The sequence below is a fragment of the Amblyomma mixtum genome, chromosome 3 (assembly GCF_055824585.1).
Source record: "Amblyomma mixtum isolate Tamu chromosome 3, ASM5582458v1, whole genome shotgun sequence".
NCBI lineage: Eukaryota > Metazoa > Arthropoda > Arachnida > Ixodida > Ixodidae > Amblyomma > Amblyomma mixtum.
The window spans coordinates 140,655,588-140,676,754 of record NC_143014.1 but is presented as its reverse complement, the minus strand read 5'-3'; the positions used below and the strand labels follow the sequence as shown (position 1 = coordinate 140,676,754).

The window sequence follows — 21,167 nt, the reverse complement described above, 5'->3', positions numbered from 1 at the left end:
CACAGCAACGAAAACTCTATTTACAGGCCTTGGCACCATAGCCCAACCTCCAGCACTTGCGGCACTGTGGGAGCCTAGATGTGAACTGATCAACACGGAAAATCAAAGGCCACACCTTGACTTCCGATGGACAAGTCAGCCCTGCAAACCTATACCTATAACCGTCTCCGTCGGTATCTTTGTCTCTTCCACCATTCGAGTGCATCGGTGAATGGCGATCACGGCAGCCGAATTTAGTTCCTCTAGCGCCTCAGACGCGCTTAGCCGTGGGTCTACAGCACGGTGTAACCCTTTGGAACACGCCAGATGAGGAGGAATGAACGCGCTCACCGGGTGATCGGAGAAGGAAGAACACTTGAGTAGGTCAGCCACGCAAGCCCGGTCTGGCGACCTGCAAACGATCCCACCACGGCCGACCTGCCGGACATCAGTGATCCTCATGTAGTGAGTGGTGGTCGATTTAAGAGATAGCTGTACAGCCTCGGGGTAATTGAGCTTGATGGAGCCTCCATCCGCGGGGACGAAAGCAACCGGAATGCTGCTTACTCCGCCGCGGAAGAAACAGCCAAGTGGCAACTGATCTGGGGAGAGACAAACCGACCAGAGGGAGTTCTCCTGGCCTGGAGGGCTTGTGGACCTCAGCCCACGTTCCCGCCTTCAGTCACCCTGGAAAACAGGAAAAGAAAGCAGGAAACCAAGCAGAAATTCAAGAGGTAAGGCAGCACCGCCTGTTACTTAGCCGTAACCCAACAGAGAGCAGCCCGAGTCCAGCAGCAAGCGAGCTTCACAGGCGCATCTGAACCGTTTTCAGATCTTCGTCGTCTGTGGCGGCGAAACGATGACGAAGAAGCTGCAGAACAAGGGTGCCGATCTCAGTTCTTTGCAGTGGGTTGACGACACGCCGGCAGCAGTTTGGAATTCCATTTTGACCACATCTTCCCATCTCATGCGGAACACATGCCTACAAACACTTTAAACGGCATTCTTTCTGGTCATATAGCGGAATTCCCCCATCATGTGGTGCTTTCTACCGATGCCTCCATCAGCTGCCAAAAAGCTGCAGTTGGCATCTTTTCGCAGGATTTGGCATGGAGCTATTCTGTCCGCATCCCAGATTATACCCCTACATTCTTTGCGCAATTTTTGGCTCTTGGAATGGCCCTGCGCAAAATTCCGTGTCATGTATCTCGCGTTATCATCCTGGCTGATTGTTTGTCAGTTTTAGTCTCCCTTGAAACTTCCCAAAAAGATTTTTTGTGCCGTTTCCTGCGATTTTTTGTCCCCTCCACTTTAAAGGAGGTCCGTTTTGTCTGGGTTCCTGGTCATGCAGGCATTCATTCAAACGAGGTGACTGATTATTTAGCAAGGTCAGCTCTTGACGGGTCAGTAACGCATCCCGTCCCGAATTTCAGTCTGCTGGCTATCTCCAGGTTTCAGCGGTTCCAACACATATCAGCCAGGTCACGCGATCCCCTACTAAATACTACTGATTATCAGCACTTAGCGTATAAATGGAACGTCCGTTCGTGTAAAACCAGGCAGTGTGAGGTATCAATGACGCGACTGCGGTGCAGGATTCCCAGTTTAAATTTATACCTATGCAGATGTGGGTGGTCACCAACAAACCTATGTGACTCATGCGGGGACGTTGAGTCTGTGGACCATTTCCTTCTCTACTGTCCAAAGTTCGCACTTCAGAGAAAAATTTACCTGGAGGTCCCTCTCTCCAGGTTAGGGCACCCGTTATCTCTGCCAGTGTTGTTATCGTTCGGTGCGAGCGTCAAAGGATTTGCATTGGGTTCAATTTGTGGGAATCTCCATGATTACACAATTGCAACTGGTAGATTGATTTGCTTACTCCTTTAAAAGTCTTGGAGTTATCTTTTTTTTATTTTCGCCAAAATGTTCTTTGTTATTTCACTTCAAATATTCTCCTGTCGTTTTTCATGAATGCATTTTTCAAAATTCACGTTTGGCTCCGATATTTTGTCGTAATCCTATGGAAATATCCATATTTATACCACTATACCTTGGCCAATCCCCCCACGTGGGTATGTGCCATTACAAAGAGGAGGAGGAAGAAGAAGAAGAAGAAGAAGGATGCCACGCGCAGCGCCGAACCATCACCCTGGCCAATGTTAACAAATGTTAACAAATGCGCTACCCTTGTTTTCCGACTCCAAGATCCTGTTGCTCTGTCTCTAACTTACAAGCGTCAAATTATTCCCCAAGTTCAGTCTTTAAAATATATTGGTGTCATTTATGATGACAAGCTCACATGGCTCTCTCACAATGACCATGTTGCAGCGAAAGGCACTCGTGCTGTGGGCATGTTGTGTAGATTAAGCAATCCCCGGTCTGGAATGCGGAGAGATGCACTTTTAATGATTTATGTTATGTACGTCCGACCAATGTTAGAATTTGGATCAGTGCTGTTTTCTGGTTCAGCTGCTTACAAAATTCGCCCGCTTGTTCTTTTAGAGCGGGAAGCTCTACGGTTGTGCCTTGGCCTCCCTAAATTTGTAGCTAACGACGTGCTTTATCTTGAAGCTCGAATTCCACCTTTAGTATCTAGATTTAAGTTTCTCACTGTTCAGACGTACCTCACGATATATGACTCAAGTTTCCACCGTTCCTCGTCTGTGTTTTGTTGCCAGCCGATCTCCTTTTTTGGAATCCACTGGCCTCGATTTCATACACCGCAGGTAGTACTGGTACAAACTTTACTTCACCCGTTAAATGTACTCCTGTCTGACATACTTCCGACACAAAAAAGTGGGCCTTCCGTGAAAATCGTCTATGATGACATTTTCCCGAAGAATGCAAAGCATTTACCATCAAGCATTTTAAATGGATTATTAGAAGACCATTTACAAAGCCTACCTGTTTCCATCATGATTGCTACTGACGCCTCCCAATGTGATGAAAAGGCAGGAGTGGGAATAAATTGCCCGCTTCTGGATTGGTCTTTTTCTGTGCGTCTTCCGGATTTCACCCCAATTTTCCAAGCGGAGTTTCTGGCGGTGGTGCTTGCTCTTCGGAAACTAGACCCTTCTTTCTCCGCAGTGGCTGTCACTACTGACTCCTTTTCTTTGTGCTTGTTCCTTGCCTCAGCTACGGATTCTCCAATCCTCAACACCTTCTTATCATTACTTCCTCCCCATTTGAGCCTTTTACATATAATATGGGTACCGGGTCATAGCAGTGTGACAGTCAATGAAGTGGCTGATAGCCTGGCAAAAGCGTCCCTCAATGGCCCCGTGCTACCTATTCTCCCGGCTACAGCGTACATCACAGCAGCGAGGTTTCGGAGAAGCATTTTGTTAGGCATGACATCTGGATCAATTTTAAGATCTGATGATTTCCTGCATCTTCAGTATCCGTGAAGAAGGAAATCATGCCATTCGCGACAGCTTGAAGTCTCTCTAACTAGGCTGCGCTGCCGGATCCCCCCCTTAAATTTTTATTTGCACAGGTCTGGTTTGGCGCTTTCTCCCGTCTGCGCATTATGTGGTGAACAAGAATCAATAGACCATTTTTTGTTGTTTTGTCGACGCTTCACCATGATGAGACGTCGATATTTAGAGCAACCACTGCAACAGCTTGGCCTTAGTTTGAGCAGCCCGATCATATTGTCATTTGGGGCCACTATTCTTTGTTACAGCCACAGGTCTTTTTTTACCGTCATTCAAAATTTTTTACTGGGATCTAAACGGTTACCTTGCTAATATTTTATTCTTTATTTATTTATTTAATTTTTACACATCATTACATTTTTTTTCTATCCCCCGTTACCATTATTATTTTCATTCATTTATTTATTAATCAACTCCCTCTGCTAGAGATCTTGCTGAGTCCAGCTCCTGCGTGCGTTATGCTTGTCCTGTTTCTTTTTGGTCTTTCTGCTTTCTCTTAAACATTATCTTCCCCAGCATTCTGGTATTTCTATTTATTACTTAATTTATCTATTTATTTTTCCCCAGAAAACAAAACCAAATAAACAAGCAAAAAATCTCAAAAACTCTCTATGCACCCCTCTTCTTGGCGGATCCCCCCCCCCCCCCTCTGTGGGTATGCGCCATTCTATGAGGTGAACAACAACAACAACAACAATCCCCCGCCGTGGGTATGTGCCATTCAGCCCGAGGTCATCATCATCATTATCATCATCAACCATCGCAGCCCCGGAAGCTGACGCGGCGTTCCAAGCCGGGGTGGTAGAGCGTCTGCACACATCTGCTGCAGCCGTCGTTCGGTGCGGCGTCATGGCGGAGCCGTAGGTCTGGGCTCGCCGGCGTCGCAAGGAGAGGCGCCGTCCAGCCAGACGCGGAGACACAGGAGTGCGAGGATCGGTCCAGGACCATCGCGGTGCTGGGCGTCTTCATTCCCGCATACGTGAGCGTCCCCGTCAGCTTCACACCCGAAGTGCAAGGCCAAGCAAGTACGCAACTTCGAATTCTCCGCGTTTGGGGCAAAGCGGAGTACCTCCAGTGCAGCACGGCGTTTTGAGGTGCACGCCTCCAGCGCCCTATCGTCCACTCTGAAAGGCATGCCACCGATTACGAGTTTATAATGGCTTCACACTGTTATGACGTTCCGTCCGCAAGTAGTGTCTGTATGCAGAATACCGACGACAACTTCAACGTTTTAAAGACGACGGGGACATGCCTCCGCCATTCTGTTTCTGGCACGGAGCCCGTTGCGACCTCTTCCACGGCGCCGCTAGCGCAACTTCATTTGAACACTCCAGCGGACGCTTTCAATAGAAGCAAGGATCAGGGCAGCACTTATTTTTCTTTCTTCTGCGGAGACTGCTTGTGACGGCGGAACTTGCTGCCTGTAGTTATCACAACAGACCGTTGCCTTGTGGCGTGCGTGTGTGTGTGTGTGTGTGTGTGTGTGTGTGTGTGCGTGCGTGCGTGCGTGCGTGCGTGCGCGCGTGTGTGTGTGTGTGTGTGTGTGTGTGTGTGTGTGCGTGCGTGCGTGCGTGCGCGCGCGCGTGTGTGTGTGTGTGTGCGCGTGCGTGTGTGTGTGTGTGTGCGTGTGTGCGTGTGTGCGTGTGTGTGTGTGTGTGTGTGTGTGTGTGTGTGTGTGTGTGTGTGTGTGTGTGTGTGTGTGTGTGTGTGTGTGTGTGTGTGTGTGTGTGTGTGTGTGTGTGTGTGTGTGTGTGGTGCGGACTGCGGCAGGGACCGAAAACTGCAGTGTACCCTCGCTTAGTTTATTCTGACGTTGTTGTGTTCTATATATTTTTTTTTCGCCTTGTACGTCATTGTGAAAGGATGCCAGGGTGAAACATACCACATCAAGAACAGACAATGACAAGGCACACAAAAGCAAGCAGCGAGATAAGGCGGAGGAGAGGAGGGATACGGTGGCACACAATTGCAAAAGTGCTGACGTTTACCTGGTGCCGGACATTAACAAGGGGTGTCGGGATGAACCTGCACCCGTGAACCAAAACATGCTACGCCATTAATTATGAGCGTCTGCGCTCACTACCTTCACCTCCCATCGCCCCCGGATGTGGGCCTCAAGTGAGCGGCATTGAGCGCCTCGGCGGACGAGGTCAAGGAGATCCTGTGGAGCGTTGTGGGAAAGCTTTCTACCAACAGGTTGAAGTAGAAAGCTTTGTGGAGAGAGTGGAAGAGAGTTGAAGCACGCAGGGACGTGCAGCAGCAACAGATCAACAGAGCAGAGAGCAGCAGCAGCAGAAGAAGAAGGAGATACGAGAGAGCAGCTTTTGCCAAAGGGTGGTGGTGACTATATGGTGGCACTTCATAGCAGTACGGGCTGTCAGGATGAACCTGCACCAAAAGCAAAGATGAGTCGCCGTTTGCAATGAGCGTCTTCAGTCATTAACTCCTTTCTTTTTTGTATTAACCACGTGCTCGTGGTTTTTGCAATCTTTTTCTTTCTTCCTCTTTCTTTTTTTCTTTTCTTATGAGAGTGTGTGTTTCAGATTTTTGTACTGCATATGGGATATGTGTCGATAAAATTGAAAATAAAACTTGTCCAATATTTCTTCTAGTGCACCCATGTTCACTCTTCAAGAAGTTTAGTGAGCTCCCTAATGTCAGAACTGCATCAGAGAGTGTGTATCGCCAAGAAACCGTGGTCCGTACGCTCTCTTGTCAATCTCGCTTGGGTGGGGCGCTCTTCCCCGCCCCTCCGGCAACCAAGGTGCGGTTGAGTCCATTCTCAGTGGGGCCACAGCGGCACTACGTGTGGCGCACATCCACTGCTGCGTGTTTACAGCTTCCAATGTGCTTATGGAACCGCGGGCTCAGCGCCAGCATCGCCGTCTTTTCTACTCCGACGTCCGAGGTCCAATGATAATTCCATCAGCATTAGCATTACTATATAGCTCCTCTGCACATTGATAAAAATGGGAAAAAATGCTTCATCCTGAATAAGCACGCTTTAATGCAGATATGCATTCTATACATGCCATCCAGCAGGGTTGCAATTAGTGACTACTTCGTCGCAAATGTCTAGTTGACGACCGTGCCTGGGTTGAAAATTTTAGGTTGGCTCCCTGGCTTCTTTCTGGCTACTCTGAACATCAACTTTGGCGCATTTCCTTCGAAATTTTGAAATCGCACAATCTCCTCGATCCTGCATGCGGGCGGGGCACGGCTCTGAAGATGGGCACATCTTCCGAGAGAGGATTTCACTAGACCAGAGGGCCGTGAGAGAGCGCTACTTTAAGTTCTTGAGGCAAATGGCGATAAAACTTCTACAGCGGCTTCCAAATCCCTCTTCTGTATTTCGGAGGCTGCATGCCATGAGTCCTGATGACATTGAAAAGCCGTGAAGGCATACTGAAGTTACCGCTGCATTTTTTCCAGGTGTTCCTCGATTGAGCTGGAGTCAGAAATACGGCAGCTGCAAATAATTAGGGTACGTGAACATGATCACACATCTTGTTTTAGATCATGGCACAGAGCGGGATTGTACATAGATATTTGCGGCAAATGAACCTTTCCACACCTGGTGCAAGATACACTGAAAGTGTTGTCACTTCCAGTTTCTATCACTGATGCCCAGTCCGTATTCTCCTGTGTGAACGTAACAGAAAACATATGCACACCATATTGAAGGTGCAGTGCCTAATGGGGATTCCACGAATAAAGTTTCGTCTAGGGCTTGAAGGAAGAACAGCATCTGCGTCCTACTGGGTTGTTGGCTGGAATGGGGCAAAATTACACTTGCAATATCGCTATCTGCGCGCGCTGAAATCGCAATAATTCAGATTTCTATCTGCAGCACACCTGTGGCTTGAAGACTAAGAAAAATGGCCAAAATTTTGAGCTGGTTATTTTCTTTCTTGTGGTGATTCAAAATGTTATTATGTACTGTCTATGAGAACTGTACTCATAGCATCGTATTTTGGAATGAAAAACGCCTATTCAGGCTCCTTAGCCAAAGTTTATCGATAGGGGCAGTTAGAAAACAGCGCTGGCGCGCCAGGGAGCGGCGCGGACCCAGGCGATCGCCGCGTAGGTGGTGGCGCTGCGGTCGCTTTAGGATGGCAGCGTCGTCTGCTACTCCCCCCAGCTTGAGGTACACGGTGGCTCGCGTGTTTACAAACGCGTATTTAAGAAATACAAACGTAGTTTTCGCCATGGTCTTTTTTTGTATTAGTGAAACAAGACGGTGTAGTAGTATTTATAACTATACCTTAGCCAGCCACATTAAAGACGCGTTGGAAAACAGCTACTCGTCTCGTTAAACAGTTACTCGTCTCGTTAAACAGCTACTCGTCTCGTTGTGACTTCCTAGCCAGGCAAACTTTCAGGGAGCCGACATAGTAAGGCAATGTTGTGTTCCGTTTCGGAAACTTAAAAGCTCGTTTTTCGGGCTTCTTTAACCCTATCTCCATTAATGCGGGGTAAGTTAGTTTCTTTACCCTCCTAAAAGGCGGTTTTGGCGGCTTCTAAACGTCAGATATCGTATTTAACGAGGGGTGGTTGACTCCCATTTTACGGAGTAATGCACCCAGGCCGAGGCTGAGAAGTCCAGTAGGCGCTTCATTTACTTCTGAGAATGTCAATCAGTCAATATTTAATTCCTTAACAAAACTGTTAAAAGAAGCCAAAGCAAAATATCTCCTAATATGGTGCCTTTCTACTGCAGTAGGTGCTGCAGGGTAAGCGCTAATTCAGTGCTTTTACTGCGACTTAAGCCTCAGTTTTAGAGGTGATCTAAGCGACCTGTAAATGTTGCTGCGATTCACATCGCATGCAAGACGAGGAAGGTAAGCATCAATGGTCAGCAGAAATGCGGCCTGTACAGGGGAGACCAAGGGGGCCTTGGTCTCCCAGCCGCTTGGACAGCCGCATATTACCCACATGAAAAATTTTATGAACGAAAACTACGAGGGAGCCAGGCGCAAGCCGTGTTTGTTCCATTTTAATGTGTACAGCCCCGCAAACAAGGGCTTTCAGCTGCGGCCAAGATCTACATCCAAAAGCTCAACCCCAAGCATCCTGCCCTTTCGTACCCCAGGTGTAGAGCGCATGCGAAATTAGCGATACGCAAACGAAATACAAGCATTGAACATCAAAAGCGACGCGCGTTTAGAAGCAGCCGCACCCGGCGAAGATGATGCAAGGCCCCAGCCCTGCAGCGCATGACCAAGCGCATCCAATGGGCGTAGCGGCGGCGAAGAGAAAACCAAGAGAACTAACGCGGTATTGTCACCGCCCTAGTGATGGCGCTTCCGCCCCTTTGCGAATAAAGTGGCGACAGAACGGGGGCCGCATCCCCGGAGGAAGTTTACCAACTATCCATGTCTAATAACGTTGACCTTAGCCACGGTGACCTTAGCTTACGCGTGTGCGGTGCGAACATTTTTTTTTTTTTGGTGCGCGGCGCGGTTATGTGTCAAGTGCACAGAGAGAAATGAAATATTGATAACAATTACAACTTTTGCCCATATCCCAGAATAACGTTCCACACGCAACAACTTCAGGTCCTGCTAAAGGATAGCAAAGCACGCATCAACAAGGTGTACCAGGGAAGGTCCTTGGAAGCCGTTTTCAAATCTTCGTGGTCCGTTGTTGCGAAGCGACGGCGAAGAAGTTGCTGAACAAGGATCCCACGCGCAGAGCCTAACAATCGGAGCCCCGGAAGCTGACGCGGCCGTCCCATGCTGCAGCCGTCGTTTTGGTGCGGCGTAATGGCGGCGCCGTACGTCTGGGCTCGCCGGCGTCGCAAGGAGAGGCGTCGTGCAGCCAGACGCGGAGACACAGGACTGCGAGGATCTGTCCGGGACCATCGTGGTGATGGGCGTCTTCATTCCGGCATGCGTGAGCGTCCCCACCGGCGTCACAGCACAAGTGGAAGGCCAAGCAAGTACGCAACTTCGCGACCTCCGCTTTTCGGGCAAGGTGGTGTACCTCCAGTGCAGCACTAGGTTTTGAGGTACACGCCTCCAGCGCACGTCAACCACCCTCAAAGGCATGACACCAGTTGCGAGGTTGTATGGATTCACTCAGGGAGCAAGGTTTGCCCACAAGCAACGTTTGTGTGAAGAACAGCGACAACGACACGCCCGTAGCACGGCGGACTCCCAATCGCCAAGCGATTTCAAGGCGAGGAGGACATGTCTCCGCCTTTCTGCTGCTACCCCGGCGGCAGCTGCGGCTTCTTCCACGGCGCCGCTAGAGCGTCTTAATTAATACAAACGCCCCGGCGGACGCTTTCAACACATGCAAGGATCGGAGCAGCATTTTTTTTTTGCGGTGACTGCGTGTGACGGCCGAACTTTCTGCCTATGGTTATCACAACAGACAGTAGCCTTGTGGTGTGAGTGCGTGTGTATGTGTGTACGTGTGTGTGTGGTAGGGACTACGGCACGGACCGAAAAGTGAGGTGCTACTTTGACTTATTTTTTACTGACATTGTCGGCATTTAATTCTTTTTTTTTTTTTGCTTTGTACGCCCCTGGGACAGGATGCAGAGAGAGACATACGACACCAAGAACAGACGATGAAAAGGCACACATAAGTAAGCAGCAAGATGAGGCAGAGGAGAGGGATAAGGAGGCACACAATTCCAGAAGTGGTGACGGTTATGTGGAAAGCAAAGTTTTGCGGGGAGAGTGGAGGTAGGTAGGGACGTGCCACAGCAGCAGCAGCAGCAGCAGAAACGATTTGCCAATGGGTGGCGGTGACTATACGGTGGCAGACATAGCAGCACGGGCTGTCAGGATGAACCTGCACCCAAAGCAAAGATGAGCCGCCATTTACAATGAGCGCCTTTACTCATTACCTCCTTTTCTTTTTGTAATAAACACGTATTCGTGGCTTTGTAACCTCTTTGCCTTGTAACATTGTTGCAAACTTTTCCTTTTTTCTTTTTCCTTTCTTTTTCTTTTTTCCTTTCGATGTTTCACTTCGTGATGTTTTTTTAGAGAGAGTGTGTGTTTCAGAATATTGCATTCCATTTGGTATATGTGGCCTTAAAATTGAAAATAAAACTAGTTCAATGTTTCTTCTAGTGCAACTATGTTTACTCTTCAAGAAGGTTAGTGAGCTCCCAAGCGTGAGAGCTGCATTACAAAGTGTGTAGTTAGACGATAAAAAAACCGTAGTCCGTTCGCCCGGTTTGCCTGCGGCAACTAGCGAATAGCTATCTTTCCGGCACAGGGGCGAAGTTAGAGGTCACTCTTGGAGGGGGCGGCCGGGAAGTGGGGACGGTTTTATTGCAACCGTTTGTTTCTTGGACTTAAAAAAAATGGTTTTCAGCATGGTTCTTTTATGTGAAATTTCTCCCTTGTGTGGGGCGGTCTCCCCCGCCCCTCCATTAAATTCTCCCCTGTTCCCGCAACACCGGGTGCGGTTAAATAAATGCCCATTCACAGCGGAGCCAGAGCAGCAGTACCTGTGGCGCACATCCACTGAGTCGTGTTTACACCTTCCAATGTGCTTATGCAACCGCGGGATCAGTGCCACCATTGATATGTTTTCTACTGCGACGTCCGAGGTGATTTTTTTTTACAGCTTCGTTGTGTGCCATGAGCTTCCTCGGCATCTTTGGAATTTTTATATAGCTCCTCTGAACATCCAGAGGAATGGGAACAGAGACTCCATCCTTAATACGCACGCTTTAATGTAAAAATGCATTCTATTCATGCCAGGCAGCAGGGTTGCCCTCGGAGACTACTTTGTGCCAAAATTTCTACTTTACTACTTTCTGTCCATATTGAACTACTACTTTGGGGAATTTACCAGCCAATTTTCATGATCGCACAGTCCCCGCTGGGGGAGGGGGGGTTGGGTAATCGAGGCACCGCTACTTGCAGCTAAAGTACAGCCTATATGCGCGCGCTTTGCTACTTCAGAGAAGAGCAAATATTCAGAGAGAGGATTCAACGGAGCAAGGGGCCGTGGGACGGCGCTACTTTCAATTCTTGAGGCAAATGGGGATACAACTCCTACAGCGGCTTCAAAATCCCTCGTCTGCATTTCGGAGGCCGCATGCCATGAGTACTGATGACATAGAAGAGCAGTGAAGGCGTACTGAAGCTGCCGCTGCATTTTTTCTAGGTGTTCCACCATTGAGCTCGAGTCAGAAATACGGCAGCTGCAAACAAGTAGCCAATGTGAACTTCGGTCACACATCTTGTGTTAGTTCATGGCACGCAGCGGGATCGTACAGAGATATTTGCGGCGAATGAACCTTTCCACAGCTGGCCGAAGACATACTGAGACTTCAGTTTCTAACACGTACTGATGCCAGGTTTTCCTCTGTGAGCTTGAAAAAAACTGATGCGCAAGACGATGAAGCTGTGCTCCTTAATGGCTATTCCACGAATCAAGATCGGTCCACGTCTTGAAGAAAAAAGTTACGAGGAACTTTAGCGGCTAAAGTGATGTATGGCGAAAGCCTGAGTGCTGCATTCTGCTACGCGATTGTTCACTTCACATTTTGTTGGTGCATTAATTAACTGTCAATTAATGACGCTTAATCTTTGCCTTTAGGAGTGGAACGCGACAGCGTGTTGTAGCGCTGCCAGGGAGTCCACGGAACGCCACCACCCGTTCGGCGCAATGCGTTGCCCTTTGAACGCAACACTTTTTGAGGAAAGGAAATGGCGCTGTAATTCTCTGTCATCTCGGTGGACACCTGAACCGCACCGTACAGGAAGGGAGGAAGTGGAGTGAAAGAGGAAAGAGAAAGAGGGGCCGTAATGAAGAAAATGAAGATTGTATTTGACGAAAGGAAATTACGCAGTAGCTGTCTCACATATCTCGGTGGTCACGAGTCGAAAATTGTATTCGAGGAATGGAAATTGCGCAGTAATTGTCTCACATATTTCGGTGGGAACCCTTCAAAATTCGCGCCCAGTGACGTCACGACAATTCCGACCAATCTGAAACGCGGACAAATTTGCTAACACGTCTTGGTCACGACAGTATGAGCCATTAAAGGTTTTCGCCTTAAAAAACAGCATATAGGTCCTACTGTGTTGTTGGCTATTATGAGGCAAAATTATACTCGCAATATAAACGCGCGCTTAGTATTGAGTACTTAATAATTCATTTATTTATCTGCAGTGTACCTGTGGCTTAAAGAATAACTACATATATGTTTCAGAGATCGATTAGCTTAAAGGAGTAGAATATGTGATAGGGTTAGGTAAAGCATGCGAATTCCTCTGGGGCTGCGATTTGAAATGGTGACATAATCGCCGATTAAAATCCCGATGGCCTTCAAGCTTCTCTGCCGACACAGCGCCAAGAGGGCAGAGCATGATGATTTCATTGAAGTTGCCGGCACATTTTCAACCCATAAACTCTTGCTTTGAATGAAAATAAAAAAAACCAAAGCCACTGAAGGCAAAGCCCGCCAAGAGTTGTTTGCCAGCATCAAACGAGGCACGGCAGGTGTGTAGTTGACGGCTGCAGTAATTTGAAATATACCTTCCGTGACGTCACACCTAACTTACCCGCACTTCTATGATGCTTTGAGGAGAAGCGTAAAATAATATCGTCGATTGCGTCATTATTTTAAATGCTAGCGCAAAAAACACTTGGCATGCTTTAACTACAGCCTATATGGATTTGAACAATTGCGAATATCGTCGAATTCTCAAAAAGTGGAGGACTTTAAAGGCCGAGAAAAAGGGCTAAAATTTTGTGCCTTTTATTCCGTTCCTTGAGGTGATTCTAAATGACATCATTTAATGTCCCTTAATAACAGCTGTATTCATATCAACGCTTCTGCTCTATTTGGCTAAAAACGTGGCGCTAAAGTTAAATGGCATGGCTACTTTGGCTACTTTTAGCTCGAGTTCTGCGTCCTTATAAATGTGCCCAACAGCACCTAACTCTGCCAGGCGGGCACGCAGCCATAATTTTTTGGGGACGGTCCAAGGTAATTTCCTGCATTGAGCCATGGAGTGAGGGAGGTGCTGGGCGGAACATTCTCATCAAGATCACTCCGATGAGAACTGGAGGGGAAGAGCTTGTTCTCACGGGAGGGGGCACTCGGGTCACCCCTTGGATGCGTGTATGGCGTCACACTTTCGTGGACCAGATTTGTGTGCGCAAAATCTGGGATCCGGCTCAGATACATTACAAAAAACACCCCCCACATCTCTTTAAGGGCAAACTTTAAAGGTGACAGCTTCATGTATGTAAACAAAGCCAGCGGTGCGGTCCGCATTGACGCAGGGTGTAGGAATGTTTTAAAGTATTTCAAAGCTTGTCCGTAGTTGGTTAAACACATTATTGTTTATAGCTGGGGAGCAGCCGCTGCGTTTCTTTCAACTTGTTCACAGTATGTAATTAACATGCATTCTGCTATCGAACCCGGATATATGAACTCGGAGAGGATCGCGAAATAGTTCGATGTACCGATATTTCGATATATAAAAATGTTAACAGCTAAGCTCATCGGTGACCTAGATTCGAATATACTAGCACACAGGCTAGCCGCGTGCTGCGCGCCGGCGTGCTCTGAGCGCACCGCTCGTTGGGAGTTGTTTCGCATCAAAGCCGCTGCGGACGATGCTTTGGAACTAGCCATTGCATATCATAAGGTGTCTGATCATGTTGCCAGTACAGTATAAACAGCCCAATGTGATTAAAAAGAAGGTACGGTTGGTTTCCGCAACGCTGCCGGCATCCAAGTACACCTACCGAGGGCCGCCTCTATAGGCTTTAGTAAGTTTGGTTGGCTTCAACGCATTGCTGCGGTGTGGCGAGGAAAACGAGCACAAGAGACCGAAGACCACCCTCAAACACACTCCACTTTCATAGCGCTAGCGCTGACAGCAGGTGCTCAAGGCCGCACTGCCGACCTGCCTTCGCGCGCGAAAATTTGAGAAAAGAGCAATACTTTGATTTGAGCTAGTTGGTTGTAGCATGACATGTTTACGCAAAAGGCGTACTGGCGCTAAAAAACGAAGACAACACACACAACAGGACAGGACTGGCGCCAACTTCCAACTGAGTTTATTCACAGAAAAACCACTTAAGAACCACACTGCATGCAAAAAGATACAGACAAACCAGATACAAGGGGTGATTTAACAAAGATACACGTGCCAAACGGACCAAAGCAATGATTATAACGGTGACAGAGACCCACTCAGAAACCTAATCTCTTCTTCTGACAATGAGACAGATGGCTTGCTTATGCAGATATCGCCCCTCTGCTTGATGTAATAGGCTTCTATTTCACGCTCTAATCTGTCTTTTGACCTTACAATGAATTTGGTGTTCTCAAAACGAGGACGGCATTTGCAGCTTTTGCAGTGAGTACCCATGTGGCTGCCATAGCCAATTTTTACAGCAATCTTGTGCTGCCTCACTCTTTCATTGTAGCACTGACCTGTCTGGCCGATATATTCCTTGCCGCAGCTTAGAGGAACAACATACACAACATCAGCCGTGCATTCAGTGGCGCGAATTTGGTGTTTATTTTTGCACTGCTTAACCTTTCTTACTCTATTGAAAGTGCAAACGCGCGACAGCTTGTAGGGAGCAGAAAGCAGCACATTGATCTTATATCTGCTGGCCACTTTCTTCAAGTTGTGCGAAAGCCGGTGAATATAGGGAATCACCACCGTCGGTTGTTTTTCTTTATCCTTGTTTTTTTGACCCTGTTCTCCCATCAACGTCCGCTTGCGCTTCTTAAGCAGGTCTTCACTAATACTAGTGATGAGGTGTTCTGGGTACCCGGCTTGATGAATGCGTTCAATTTGCGCATCGAAGCTCTGTGCCATCTCATGCTCACAAGATTTATCCAAGGCTGCATTCAAGCATGTCGCAACGATTACGCGCTTAATTAGCTTGGAATGTGCACTACTAAAAGGCAGTAGCTCTTTGCACGATCTCGGGTTGTAGGACCAACAAACATGGCGGTCCTGCTTAAATTGAAGTTTCAAATCAAGAAACTGCAGGCTATTGTTGTGGGGAACTTCATGCGTGAAACGGAGCCCTTTTGATTCACTGGTGAAAATGGTGACTATGTCTTCAAGGATGGCGCTTGGTTTTGAACCTACATGATCGGTTAGCACAATTAGGTAGTCATCCACGTATCTAAATACCCTAACAACGTTAGAGGTCAATAAAAGCCGGTCACTAACACGTTTGTCAATACACGATAAATAAATGTCACTTAAAATAGGCGCAAGGGACGACCCAATACAAACACCATCACGCTGAATATAAAACTTATCGCTGAAAAAAACTGCAGTCGATGAAAGGTAAAATTCTAAAAGTGTTAAGAAATCATCACAGCTAATACCTGTCTCGTCCTGAAATGACAGTTCGCCTATGCATGCAATCTTCTCTTTGATATAAATCAACATTTCGGTACGCGGTATGGAATAGTACAGGTCGGTAACATCAATCGAAAAAGCAGACAGTGCTCCAGGCAATCCATTCCTAAGTTCTTGAACAACCTCATTGTCTTCATTTTTTAGCGTCAGTACGCCTTTTGCGTAAACATGTCATGATAAAAGAGCGCCGTAAGCAGAAGCGCTACTCAGGAGTGCGGCTTACCGTTCGATATATCGGATGTTCCGCCGAATGCCAGTTCGATAAACACGAACAATGCGATGCTCTTGCATGAGGTTTTCAAAGGGCTGTTCTGAATATTGGATATAAATAATAATTCAATATATCCGGCCTAGACTGTATTGTATCGCCTTCATTCTCCGCTCCTCGCTCTTAACAAGTAACACGTCTCCCCGACACGGCTACGGTGAGCGACTACATTGATTAAATTAAACGGAGAAAAATAATTATGCCGGGAAATAATAAAAGGTTCTAATCGTTCGGCCTCATGCAATATACTCTATTACTGCTGCACGGAAGGGGCCATGCGAAGAGGCTTTGGACACATTTTCATATAACAAACCTTGCAATGTGCCGCACGCTTTCTCCTAGCCTCTTCACTCCGGAGAACGCGCAAAAACGGTGCACTTGTGTGATACAATTTCTTTAAATAAATCATGCGTTATCCGTCTATTCCTTGGAACTTTGTTGAGAGCACAGTCAACCTATCGAGAAGAAATTGCATTATTCTACTTGCTTAAACAGACGCTTGTGGGAAGAATCGAGGTCTTGCTCCGGCGCTAACGTGTGCAGGTGGTCGCATAAAAGCAGACTGTTTCATTTACTGTTCAGTTTGGGTAAACAGCATATATTATTGTTTCCTGACCTGAAAACGGAAATACGTTCACCCTGCTGCGCTAAACATTGCCAAGCCATCCAATATGTTTTTTTTTTTATTCTAAATTGGTAATCAAGTGCGCTTTGCTTTACCACAATGGATTTGGCGTGGTAGTTGTTCTTTTCGTCAGGCATTAAGCGGTCTGCGATGAGGAAATCCTGAAATAAAGAAAACAGGAATGTGGGTACGTGGAGAAACGTGGGTACTGGCTGCTTCTAAGCGAGACCTGCTGACGCCGTTCTTAACAGCGCAATATGTATTGCGGCTGCTGCTGCACAGCGAATGGGCAAGAAATTTCACTGCAGCTTGGAGGTTGTAAATTTGTAATGGCGTAAAAGCAACTTGGCCAAAGGCCACCACGGTGAAGTGTATTTTGGTCTAAACAAAGTGAAGTCAAAGAACCGTTTGATATCACCTTTTGTGTGGTCAAATCGGTCTCAGCACTTTCTGCTGCAAGGAAGCTGTTGTTCTCTAGGTGCTGCAGGCAGAGAGAGCGTGCGGATAAAGGTTTCTTGTCCAATTTAGCTACTGTCTGCGATGTATCCCTCACGTTTTAGATGTGACATCATTGAGTAGAAGAGCGCCGACATTCCTACATTATGGAAGTGGCTACTGTGACGTTTCTAGCACTACTGGGACCCTGCACTCAGAACCAACACCACTTCGCTAGCTAGAACCACAGCTGTGGCTGCGAACACACCGAGGAATAGAACGCAGCTTTACTGGGTACCGTCAATTGGGCAGTCCCAATTGCGTATATGCCAGCCGTCCTCCGTCGTGCGCGGGCAGCAGGCAGCAGCAGTCGGGCAGGCAGTGGGCACGAGGTAGGCTAGTGTCACCTGGGCAGCAGGGGCTCTCGCTTCCTCTCCACCCGCCATCGCGCTCCCAAGTCCCAAACCCAAGCTCTCGCTACGTGCTGAGCCTGCGCGGCCGCCGAACATTCGAGGGGTAAAGGAGGGCGTCCACGTGACGAGGCGGGCGCCTCTTCCTGGCTTCCTCTGCTGCCGCTCAGAGGGCGCCGAGAGGGGAAGGGCCACGGTAGGCCACGAGCGAGAGAAGGAGAGATGCCTCGGGCGAGAGAAGGGCAAAGTGGGTCCCCAAACTATCAAGGACTAAAAATCGCGGTCGAAGAGATAGGGCAAGATTTTTATTTTTAAATTTTTTAATGAAACACACCACAAATGCAGTACAAAAAACTCTCAAAAGAACCCATCGAAGTGGAACTTCAAGAATGAAAGAAAAAAAAAGAGAAAGAGAGAAAATGAAGTTTAGAAAAATGTTACAAGGTAAAGAGGTTACAAAATCAAGAAGACATGGTTAACACAAAAAGAAAAAAATGGTAATGAGCCAAGAGGCTCATTACAATCAGCCCCTCATCTTTGCGTTGGGTGCAGGTTCATCCTGACAGCCCGTGCTACTATGCCTGCCACCATATAGTCCCCACCCATTCGGTCAAATCTGTTATCTCGTATCTTCTTCTTCTGCTGCTGCTGCTGCTCTGTTCCTGCTTGACCGTACCTTCTTCAACTCTCTCTGCTCCACTCTCTCCACAAAACTTTCCTCTTCAACCTGAAGAAAGAAAGCGTTGCCACAATGGTCCACACGCAGATAAAAAAAACGCTGCTCAGTTCACACATCTCCTTGACCTCGTCCGCCGAGGCGCTCAATGCCGCTCACTTGAGGCCCACGTCCGGGGGAGATGGGAGGAGAAAGTACTGACCGCAGACGCTCTTAATGATTGGGGTCGAATGCTTTGGTTCATGGGGGCAGGTTCATCCTGGCTCCCCTTGTTGATGTCCGTCTCCAGATAACCGTCACCACTTCTGCAATTGTGTGCCTCCTTATCCCTTCCTCTGCCTGATCTTGCTGCTTGCAAATGTGTGCCTTGTCGTCCTCTGTTCTTGATGTCGTATGTCTCTCTCTGTATCCTGTCCCAATGACGTACAAGGCAAAAAAAAGCAATTAAATGACGACAATGTCAGTTCAAAATAAGTCACAGTAGCACCTCACTTTTCGGTCTGTGCCGCAGTCCGAACCACACACACACGTACACACACACACGCACTCACACCACAAGGTAACTGTCTGTTGTGACAGCTACAGGAATAAAGTTCCGCCGTCACACGCAGTCGCCACAAAAGAAGAAAAATGCTGCGCTGATACTCGCATGTGTTGAAAGCGTCCGCCGGTGCGTTTATATAAAGACGCGCTAGCGGCGCCGTGCAAGAAGCCGCAGCTGCCGCCGTGGCAGCAGCACAATGGCGGAGACGTGTCCTCGTCGCCTTGAATTCGCTTGGTGGCTGGGAATCTGCCGTACTACCATAGAGAAGTTGTCGTCGTCGGTTTTCTCCACACAGACGTCGCTTGTGCACGGAGCTCCATGTATCTATTCTAGCCTCGTATCCGGTGACACAGGGCTTTCAGAGTGAACGAACGGGCGTTGGAGGCATAACTCAAAACTACGTCGCTGCACTCCAGGTCCACCGCCTTGCCCGATACGCGGAGAATTCAAAGTTGCGTACTTGCTTGGCCTTGCACTTGGGCTGTGAAGCTGGCGGGGACGCTCACGCATGCCAGAATGAAGACGCCCGGCACCACGATGGTCCGGGACCGATCCTCGCAGCCCTGTGTCGCCGCGTCTGGCTCCATGACGCCTCTCCTTGCGACGCCGGCGAGCCCAGACGTACGGCTCCGCCATGGGGCCGCACCGAACGACGGCCGCAGCAGCAGATGGGTGCACACGCTCTACCACCCCGGCTTGGAACGCCGCGTCAGCTTCCGGGGCTGCGATGGTTCGGCGCAGCGCGTGGCATCCTTGTTCAGCAACTTCGTCGTCGCTTCGCTGCCTCTGACGAGACGACGATCTTAAAACGGCTTTGATGGGCCCTTTGCGGTACACCTCGTCGATGAGCGCTTTCTTATCCTTTTAGTAGGTGCTGAAATTTTTGCGGGCGCAACATTATTCTGAAGGAGCGGCTAAAATGTCCTTTTATTGCGAAAGCGATACTACTTGCACTTTCAAGCCTTTGCCGTGACGCGGCGGTGACATGAATGACCTTTAGATGAACCCCGTGTGACGTCATGCGTGACGTAACGCCGAAGAGCTGGGCGACCATCTCGCGCCGTCGGAGGAAGCGGCGGTGCCTTCACCGGCGCCTAACTCCAGCGCTCTCCGCTAGGAGCGGAATAGATGTTGTGACGTCACGCCGAAGAGCTGGGCGACCATCTCGCGCCGTCGGAGGAAGCGGCGGTGCCTTCACCGGCGCCTAACGCCTGCGCTCCCCGCTAGGAGCGCAACAGGTGTTGTGACGTCACGCCGAAGAGCTGGGCGACCATCGCGCGCCGTCGGAGGAAGCGGCGATGCCTTCACCGGCGCCTAACTCCTGCGCTCTCCGCTAGGAGCGCAATTGTGGCGTTATGCCGAAGAGATTAGGCTCAACTCACGTCGCTAGTAAGCAGTAGCTGTGCCAACCACCAGCGGCTTAACATTGCTTCGCGACGATGCCGCCCACCGTTAGCGTGACCTATGTGTGACGTCATACCAGCTGTGGAAAAGCGGGGCCCCAACTCGGCTCGTGGCGATCGTCCCAGCGAATCCTCCACGCGCCGCTGCCGTGGTGGAGGCGCTCGCTCTACGTGACCAGCCAAACCAGGCGCAGTCAGGCGCCTTGCGTTCAAAGGGCAAGGCATCGCGCTGATCGGGTGGTGGCGTTCCACCCTTCCTGTACGGTGCGGTTCGGGCGTCCACCGAGATGACAGAGAATTACTGCGTAATTTCCTTTCCTCAAAAAGCGTCGCGTTCAAAGGGCAAGGCATCGCGCCGAACGGGTGGTGGCGTTCCGTAGACTGCCTGGCAGAGCTACAACACGCTGTCGCGTTCCACTCGTAAAGGCGAATCTTAAGCTTCATTAACTAACTTCGATAACATAACCCTTACTAAGAGCACCACCAAGACACACCACCAGCCAACCTAGGCGGAGCCAGGGGAAATTGCTTTCGCAATTACCGGGCTTGACCAAGCTAAGCCTCAGCGAATTTTTGCGGTTGATAATGGAAGGTAATAAACTAGCGCCACATCATAGTGCATGAGACGGGCGAGAGCTATACGTATCAGGCATGGCCTCCGAGGTCAAGCATAAAGGCGGGGTTGGCTGAACCTAATTGGGGCCTGCCGAGCCTCCAGTCTCTGAGGCCGTGTATGAGTATTATGAACACCGCCACCACCGCGCATACCGATCGCGGCAGCATGATACGCAGCGCGGATATTCAGGGTGTTACAGGGAAGGCTAAGTAATTTTTAAAAATAGGCTTTTGCTGGTAAAATTGTTTTTCTTGCACGAAGTAATGAGGGGCCGTTGCAGGGTGCTAAAAACGGGTTTGATGTGCTATTTAGGAGAATAATTAACTAAAATTGGTTAACAAACTTTTCAGCTATTGCAGTTAGGTCTATGTTTGCAGTTAGAAAATTGTAGAGG

General features: G+C 48.7%; 1 pseudogene; it reads left to right on the top strand.

Moving 5' to 3' along the window:
• Nucleotides 1–838: 838 nt before the first annotated feature.
• The window catches only part of LOC149352172 (uncharacterized), a 41,818-nt pseudogene continuing 21,489 nt past the window's right edge, over nucleotides 839–21,167 (top strand).